This window comes from Dermacentor andersoni, chromosome 1, assembly GCF_023375885.2.
Source record: "Dermacentor andersoni chromosome 1, qqDerAnde1_hic_scaffold, whole genome shotgun sequence".
NCBI lineage: Eukaryota > Metazoa > Arthropoda > Arachnida > Ixodida > Ixodidae > Dermacentor > Dermacentor andersoni.
The window spans coordinates 154,935,508-154,944,400 of NC_092814.1; positions in this window are offsets into that span (position 1 = coordinate 154,935,508).

Below are 8,893 nucleotides of genomic sequence, written 5' to 3' on the forward strand. Positions count from 1 at the left end.
TCGGCGTAGGGCTGAACCTCGGCTATGGTGTCGCTTCCCCGTATGGTGCATATGGTGCATACAGACCATACGGCTACAGGCCCTACGGCTACGGTGGTCATGGTTACGGCTACAGACCCTACGGCTACGGTGGCGTCGGTTACGGTTACAGGCCATACGGCCTCGGCTACGGCTACCCCGGCTACGTTGGCTAGTGCACTGGCACCGCAACGCGCAGGTTTTTCCCGGTATGTATGTAAGGTGCATTTTTCTTAAAACTATCTTAACGCTAAGAGGAAAAAAAAAATCGTTACTTCAGCGCCCAGTCTGCTGCAATCACACATGGCGTGCGGACGTCTTACAATGATAAAAGGAAGTGTGAAAAACAAAAGACCAGCAGAGAAGTGCTTCGGGAGGTGTTGTCTATAGTTTCCTATTCGTCCTTTTTCTTTCACGCGTTTTTTTTTTTTTTTTGTCTATGAATCGATGCCAACTTTATGCGCTAATATGTTTGAACAGAAATGCATCTCGCCGCACGTCGCCTAACGCCACTGATGCTACAACATAATACGTCAGCATCCCAAATTTGTTCATTGAAAAGAACGCAAATGGAGAAATCTTGGGGCCGTGGGTGTTTTATGCACTGCAGCAATGACCGATCTCCCTTGTGCCTTTTGTCGGGACGCCAGGATTGCATTTAGACGCAAATAAGACGGTACGCCTACTACAATGACCGACGAATTGTAAGAAACGCTTAAATGATACCGATATACAGGGTTGGGAAGATGCATTTCAAACAAACGCGACAGGAATTTTTAACACCAAATTGTTGGTTGGTTTGCCGGTTGGCTGACTGATCCTCAGTGGGAATGTCGCAGAAAGAGCACGGGGGGAGGAAGGAAAGGCAGGAAGGTTAGCTAGACCTTGTCTGATTTGCTACCCTACATATGAAGAGAATAGCAAATGACGAGAATATACAAATAATTTGGAGGATTATACGATGAAACTAAATCAATAACCGGAACGATGTACACTAGCACAAAAGGCACACAAGCAACGACATCAAAGACGAGGACACGGCTCTTGTCACTCTCCGTGCCTTTTGCGCTACAGTGTACATGATGCCATACCAACTAGCCCATAAGTCTGTCCTTTTTAATAACAGAAAATCTGGAAATTGAAGGTTATCCGACATAACTACGCATTGAACAAACAGAATCAGTCTGAATTCAAGCCTGCAGCCTTGTTCTCAAACATTTCGAATTTAGAAAAGAGAAAAGAGTATACATCTATATTCGTACATAAGATTGAAGATATCTTCAGATAAATCATGAGCAAAAAAAGAAAGGCGCCCTGCACGCAAGAAGCGCTAGCTGTATTAGCAGCTACAACGCGCCTTCGCGTCGTTATACCTCGAAAATTACTCAATGTGGGGCGAATGTTCTGTGTTGCACGATCTGCATTTGAGTTTATAAAATCAATGTTCCGAAAACCAGGATTCAAGAAAATAACAGCCAATTATGTCGTAATTTTCAAAGTATGAATTTGACACATCTCGACCATGGCATGATATTTTAAACACTTCTAACCAGCTGTACATGTGTGGTCTTCTTTTTTTTTTTTTTTTTTGAAGCTCACACGCTGAAGCCTGCGCCCCATTAAGTAGACGAAAATTAGTATCAAAGGCTCCTCGCCATTATGTAAATTAAAGTTAACAAGCCCGTAAACATCACCAGTGACGCCACAGCTACCAAAAATGTTATGGCCATTATTACACGCGCGTTCGCACCTCATGTCTACCAGACTGATTGAGTAAATTAGATTGTTTTTTCTTTTTTTTTTTTCGCAGCATCTGTGTACCCTATAATCATAATGCACGCTCGTATTCATTCAATGGCCAGATTCATCACCATCGAATACTTCAGGGGCGTGTAAATAACTATGTTGCTCCTGTGTATTCGAATGTCTCCAAAAATTTTCAACGAAGCAATGCTCATGATCTGTTGATTTTCTTCTCCTGCGGTTTTCCTTCAACATCTCTCATTTGTGTTGCATAATTTTTTTTCTTTCATTCCCAGACGAATGCAACTTCTACATGGCAAGTTTTATCGGCCTTCGCACTGCAGTAAATAAATTTGATTGAAACTTAGAACACGTCTCTTGTCGAAGCTTGATGAGGAGGAACAAAGAAAAGACTAGCTTATTGTGGGGCGATGTGAAGGTACCAGTAGACGAAACAGTGCTTATAAGTGTTTCTCTGATGCCACGGCGACTTGATTGCTCTTAAAAGTGAAGGTCCTGGATACAAGAACCAAATAACCATCTACAGCCATGCACCTTTAATTAGAGAGTTTTCCTTCATGGCAAAAGCACCAGCTTTCATTGAAAAAATGTTTGCCTGATTGCGTGCCCAGGGTGCTGTTCCAGAGCACATACAGTCGCACAGCGCACACAAACCCGCACAGCCGAACGTTGAACGTTATAATGGCAGTGGGTGACTGAAGTGAGTGAGTGAGTGAGTGAGTGAGTGAGTGAGTGAGTGAGTGAGTGAGTGAGTGAGTGAGTGAGTGAGTGAGTGAGTGAGTGAGTGAGTGAGTGAGTGAGTGAGTGAGTGAGTGAGTGAGTGAGTGAGTGAGTGAGTGAGTGAGTGAGTGAGTGAGTGAGTGAGGATATGCACCAAAACAGAAAACCATCTACACGCTTCGGGGAAAAAGGGCACAAAAGGACAAAAATCAACCGGAGAATCTCGCCAGCAATTCAAGAAAGAGCAACAAAACCATGAAAGAATTGGAAACCCGTTCAGGTAAGTGTCCCAGAGGTAAATTAAAAGCCCCCTCACTCGAAAGGAGGGACATGCAGATTCCCCGCATGCGTTCGGGAACGATGCAGATCGATCTAGTCGTCGTTCTCCCGCTACTCTGTTCATAGCTCCAGCTACTATGTTCAAGCTATCGGAACCCTGTGCGAACCTCATTTCCGTGCACCAAACATAAACGTGGGCCAAAACTACTTGCTTCTTGTGGCTGTTCCCGTTCGCAATACATGCAGCGATGGACACCCTGTTAGTTCTACTGGGTGTCCCGAGTAACTTGAGCCAAACATTAAAGATATGCAAATTCCACCTAGCTGGTCAGAACCAAGGTAATGTTTGCCGTCGATTGGAGATACCCAGATTATTTTTTTCATTCAGCCTAATCACATAGTTAGTCTCAGATAATTAATCAACTTCTCAATCTATTATAATTAGATGACAAGGGTCAATGAGAAAATTGTAGAGCAACGTGAAAAACTCCCGACACAGCTTTCTGTTACTCAATACGTGCTGCATAAAAGTGCTTTTTCCGAGCGTGAAAGAAGCCCGCGAATACACGCAAAATTGCCGCGCGACGGCCGTTCGAGGCACTTCGTGTGTATTCGCGGGCTTCTTTCCCGCTAGGAAAAACCCTTTATGTAGCACGTATTGAGTAACAGAAAGCTGTGTCGGGAGTTTTTCACGTTGCTCTACAATTTTATCATTGACCCTTGTCATCTAATTATAATAGTTTGAGAAGTTGATTAATTATCTGAGACTAATTATGTGATTAGGCTGAATGAAAAAAATAATCTGGGTATCTCCAATCGATGGCAAACAACATTTTCTTGCTTCGGCATTTGCATATCTATAAGGTTTGGTTCAAATTAGGTGGGACAACGTATATATATACATGTATCTATGCTGCCTCCGAACCGACACGGCCGGCTGTCTAAGCACGACCCCAGACACTTTGAAACGCGGCGGAGCCCTTGAAGTACTCCAAGTTCCATCGAACTTCGTTCCAATCACGGGTCAGCTCGCAATGCGGAGCACTGCAGGACAAGATCCCTAAATTGCTCTCTCTCCGTCCACTCGTTAACGCACATCTCCTGGCCATTGGGTCCTGTGTTCTCCAGTTCAGCCAATTTACCGCAAACCCTTTCAAATGAACAATTAAACAGTATTACATATGCTTTTGCATTGAGCGGCCGCAAAAAAAGAAAAAACACGTCGCTGTATCATAATCCCTTGATTATAACAAAAATATGATATTGCTACATAGCGCCTTCCACATTCAAGTTGCCAGCACTCATCCTGCCTGCCGCAGTGTCTCAATGGCTATGACGTTGCGCTGCTGAGCACGAGGTCGCGGGTACAATCCCGGCTGCCGTTCAGGCCGCATCTCGATGGGGATGGAAGCAAAAACGTTCGTATATCTCGCATTGGGCGCACGTTGAAAATCCCAGATGGTCAGAATTATTCCATAGTCTCCACCATGGCGTGCCTCATAAACAGATCGTGGTTTTGTTACCTAAAGACCACAGCATTTAATTTTAATTTTACCGGGGAACACTTCCAACTTCCTCCTCGCGGAGCCATCGGGGCAATAACTCGTGCATCATGTGACGCGTACGAGACATCACTCGAAACACCACACCCTAAAAATAATTTTTAAAAAAATATGGGGTTTTGCGCGATAAAACCATGATCTGATTATGAGGTACGTCGTAGTGGGGGCCTCCGGAATAATCTGGACCACTTGGGGCTCTTTAACGTGCACCTAAACTTAAGTACACGGGTGTTTTCGCCCACATAGAAATGCGGCCGCCATGGCCGTGATTCGATCCCGCGACGTCGTGCTTAGCAGCCCAACACCATAGCCACTGAGCAACCACGGTGGGTACACCTCGTCAAATCGGAATTCGCGGCGCATCGCCTAATCATCATGGTCTCGAGAGAAGTATGGCTAAATTCAGAGCGCCAACTACTGAGACACAAGTTAAAGCATAAGAAAAGACCGGACACGGCGCTACTTGCGTGACGTTCTATCCGTGAAAAGACGCTGGGGGCTCTCGGAAGGATCGAGCAAACTCCTTTTGCAAATTGCCCTATATTATTTAACCTTTAATTTCCGGGGACCGAGATCACCCACAATAAAGAGCTTTTGTACTGTCGTTCATTGAAGACTGTCTATACAATATGCGCATTCATACAATACTATAGCAATAACACAAATAACTCATATTGAAAATAAGTATTGCTCTCTGATGATGCAGCCTTCCCATTGAACCGTATTGAAAACACTTGATGCTTCATTAATGTACATTCCAAAATTACTTCTATGGGATTAGAAAGATAGAAAGATCTTCATTAAAATACAGAATTCTGCAGGCGTGTAAGTAAGCGCCTACATGCTACTCTGCATAGGGAAGGGGATCGGGGACAGAAAAACCCTGCGAGAAGGAGGGCGGGAAAGGGAAAAAAATATGTGATCATGGTATTTACAGGTGCGACAAAAGTGATGATGTTCATATAAACATGCTAGAGCTTCTCAATTAGGCCGACGTCTTCGAGTAACACAAAAATACATTTTAAAACTTGACGCTGCTTTGTAGGAGAAGGCATAGGACCTAGTATTCTTCTTAAACCTAGTGGTTCAAGGGAAAGGGAGCTCATTCTACCGAAATAACAAGTTCTCTCATTTCTGCAACCTGGACATTCCAACAAAATGTGTTACACAGTCTCTAATACACCCCAGTTATCACGATACCAGTTGTGGTCATTCCAAGGCGGTACAGGTACCGGTGAATGCGGCATTCCGACAAATTCGGACGATATACGCGTATAGTCTCAAGATGACGGGGAAGCTGACGTGGAAGTCCACACTTTCGGACGGGGTCTATTGAGTGGAGATAATGTTGAAGCGATAGACTACAATGACGATTCTTCTCCGTGTGGGCATATTTCTTTGCCATTGCTGATGCATCGAATTCTATAAAATATATTCGCCGGAAATGTATTAAATACAGGCCTCTGCGGGCAACTAGATCCGATTTTTCATTTCCGCATATGCCGCAATGTCCGGGAACCCAGTGGAATATGATAGTGTGACAAGCGACAGTGGCCTTATGACGAATGTAACTAATTTCTCGGGTCACTGGATGTTGGTAAAACTAAAGTGCATGATCAACTGCCCTATGTTAATTTCGCATCTCCGGGTGGGTGTTCTTCGCCTTTTGGTGGTGCACGAATTGAACTGTTCGTACTTGGTAGTAACTGCGAGCAAGGGCTACAGTTTTATGAATTTCGTAGCATTCTTTCCTTACAGAGACCCTAATATGCCTATCACAGTGAATCAAACGCTTAGCGTCACTCAAGATTTTGGGAGACTGGAGGCCGTATTATGTAAGCTTTCTTTTTTTTTTTTTTTCGTCCGATTCTATTCGTTTCTTATCATCGGTCCCGCCGAGTGACGGATCTCGGAAGATTACCTCGGAGACGATGAAGGGCAAAAAGAATTGAAAATAAAAATGATCGTTACGCGATACATGCCCAGGAAGCTAGGGGTGTAGGTATACTGGCGCTTTAATTGGCGTCGATCCTTTGTTCTCTGGTAGGAGTCCCTTCCGTGTAGACCTCCGGCTTCCAAAACGACAGGTAGCCAGTACTGACTGATTAGTTCCAGCCATTCCGCTCTTTCCTTTATACTCGACGATCGCTTCTGCTCTTGCAATGGTAAAATGTATCCGCCGCTGAAGTTTGCGTGCGTGTCTTACCCACGAGGTAGGGGAAATACAGGACACACTTGTGTTTACGATTTCGCTTTATGCGGTTGTACGGAACAGCTTCGTACTCGAAGTAATTTAACTTGTTTTTGTTTTTCTGCTAAGCTACGTGGCATAGTTCAGTAACGTAAGCTATGTGATGAGCCCTCTACATCGTTATGTGTCAATCCTCAAGTGCTCAACGTCCCCTAGCTAGCTACCGCGTCAACGACAGCGAGATTTGTACGCGGATATTAAATAGCTTTAACGCCCAATTTCGCTTTACACTTTCCTCGCTTGCTTAAATGTATGCTAACGATGACATAATTTGCACTACAGATTTTGACAAGAAATAACTATGCCTAAAAGAACTTTTGAGTTAAAAATATTAAACGGCAACCTATAGGACAATAATAACGGTTACTACTGGTATGCAGACATTTTCGTGACTGTACCCAAAGCCGCATTAAAATGCTCAAGCCGAGACGAAGCTGGCGTATACAGGTATTTGCAACGCGCTCATTTTTGATGAAAAAGAACGATACACACACACGTATACACGCAAATTGTAGATGTAATGTAAAACCTTGTCAGCGTGTCTACAAAGTTTACATTTCCAAATTCTCTGAGTTTTTCAGGTTTTCCCTGAGTTATACGGCAAGCTGGGCGAGTTGGTGATTGAACATGTTCCTATGGGTGGGCAGCGCAACCCGGACGAAGGACGAGAGGAAATACACAATACGAGCGCAGTGCCTTTCCCTGAGTGCCTTTGCAAAATTTCCTGAGTGACGCAAACTTTGTTTTATGTCGACACGGGCTGACACCATGTCACCCGATGCTGTCACCCCCTGTAAGCACGGGGAAAAAACGACTTAATCCAGTTTGAATAGTAAGGAGTAGTGTTTATTCAAAAACACAACAGAAGGGAGGCGTTAGTAAAGTGCACAGTGAATAAAATGACCTAGAAAAACATGGTAAACCCCATTGCAAAACGAGTGGAACATTCTCAAATACGAATAAAAAGGAGATGCACACAGAAGCAAATATTTTCCAATATAAGCTATTTCTATCAACTGACAGCAAGCTCATTGGTATGAAGCCCGAACTTTGTTACAAGTGAGATTCTCTCGCAGCAGCTGGTAACTCAACCTCAACTGTCCTGACATAGTCTCAGCCCGCGCACAACACCGCGGTGTTGTGCTTCACTGCTTTAAATAGTTTATGATTTAAAGGTTCGCATGAGGGACACCTGCCTCTCGGCGTCAGCCAACACTTTGTTGTTTGAGCTCAAGCTCCTTCAAAGCGGCGGCGGCACGCTTCCTTTCCCGTTCATTCCTCAATACGACGGTCATTTCTATTCCCACCCTCCTTCCGCCGCGCGTTCGCCCCACAGACCATTTAAAGCGCCCTCTTGGTAAGTTGTACAGTCAATGTCCGATTTTTCGGACTCTCTGTGGGCCGCGAAAAAATGAATGCATGGCTTTTGCTGCCCTTAAGGGCTCAAACCGCCACAGGCACATCCGAAAAAGCTCTGAAGGCCTGTCAGTACACTTATTAGGCGCATCGGTGCTCGTACTGTGACAGGAGATGGGGGGTGCACGCGTGTATAATTAAGGAATACATACTGCGTCCCGTGGCAATTGCCCCTTCCCACGCCACGCAAAAGTATTGCACACGCAGTACTTTTGCGTGTACTTCTCCACGTAACGTTGCTGTAGGGAGGCGAAGCTGAATATCGACAACCGGCATTATGCAACGCGCCGTGCTTTACAAGCTTCGAAGCCAATCGCGATGACCACAAAGGCAGTGTCGGTGCCATTGCTGACAGCGGCGAATTCTTTCAATGAAAAACACGGCACAAAACGGCAAGAAGCTTAATAACAAACGTCGAAGTAGCTAGGCTTAGCGTTGCCGCAGTGGTGGATACGGCTGCCAGTGGATCTCCGTGCGAGCGCCGGTTCGAGGCGGCGAGGTAATCAAAATGGCTGCGGTGGTGGCTTTGATTAATGCCGTTTTGGATCTGCGGTCACGGCAAAAAGCCTGGAAAATCGGACGCCGAAAGGTTCTTTCGTCCGAAATTCCAGACGTTCTTATACATTGATTCTATGGGGTATTAGGTGGTGCCGCGAAGCCATCCGAATTATCGACAGTCCGGAAAGTCGGTCGTTGACTGTACATTGGCAACTCCTCCAGCTGACGCGGCTTCAAAGACGATTCGTTACGATTCCTCTCCATTACTCCAGCCAGCATTACTGCGACTTTCGTTCTCTTTCAATAAAATTACAGTTCATTTTCCCTGATAGAAGCACAAATTTCCTGAGTTTTCCTTGAGTATTTCCAGACTATTCAATATCCC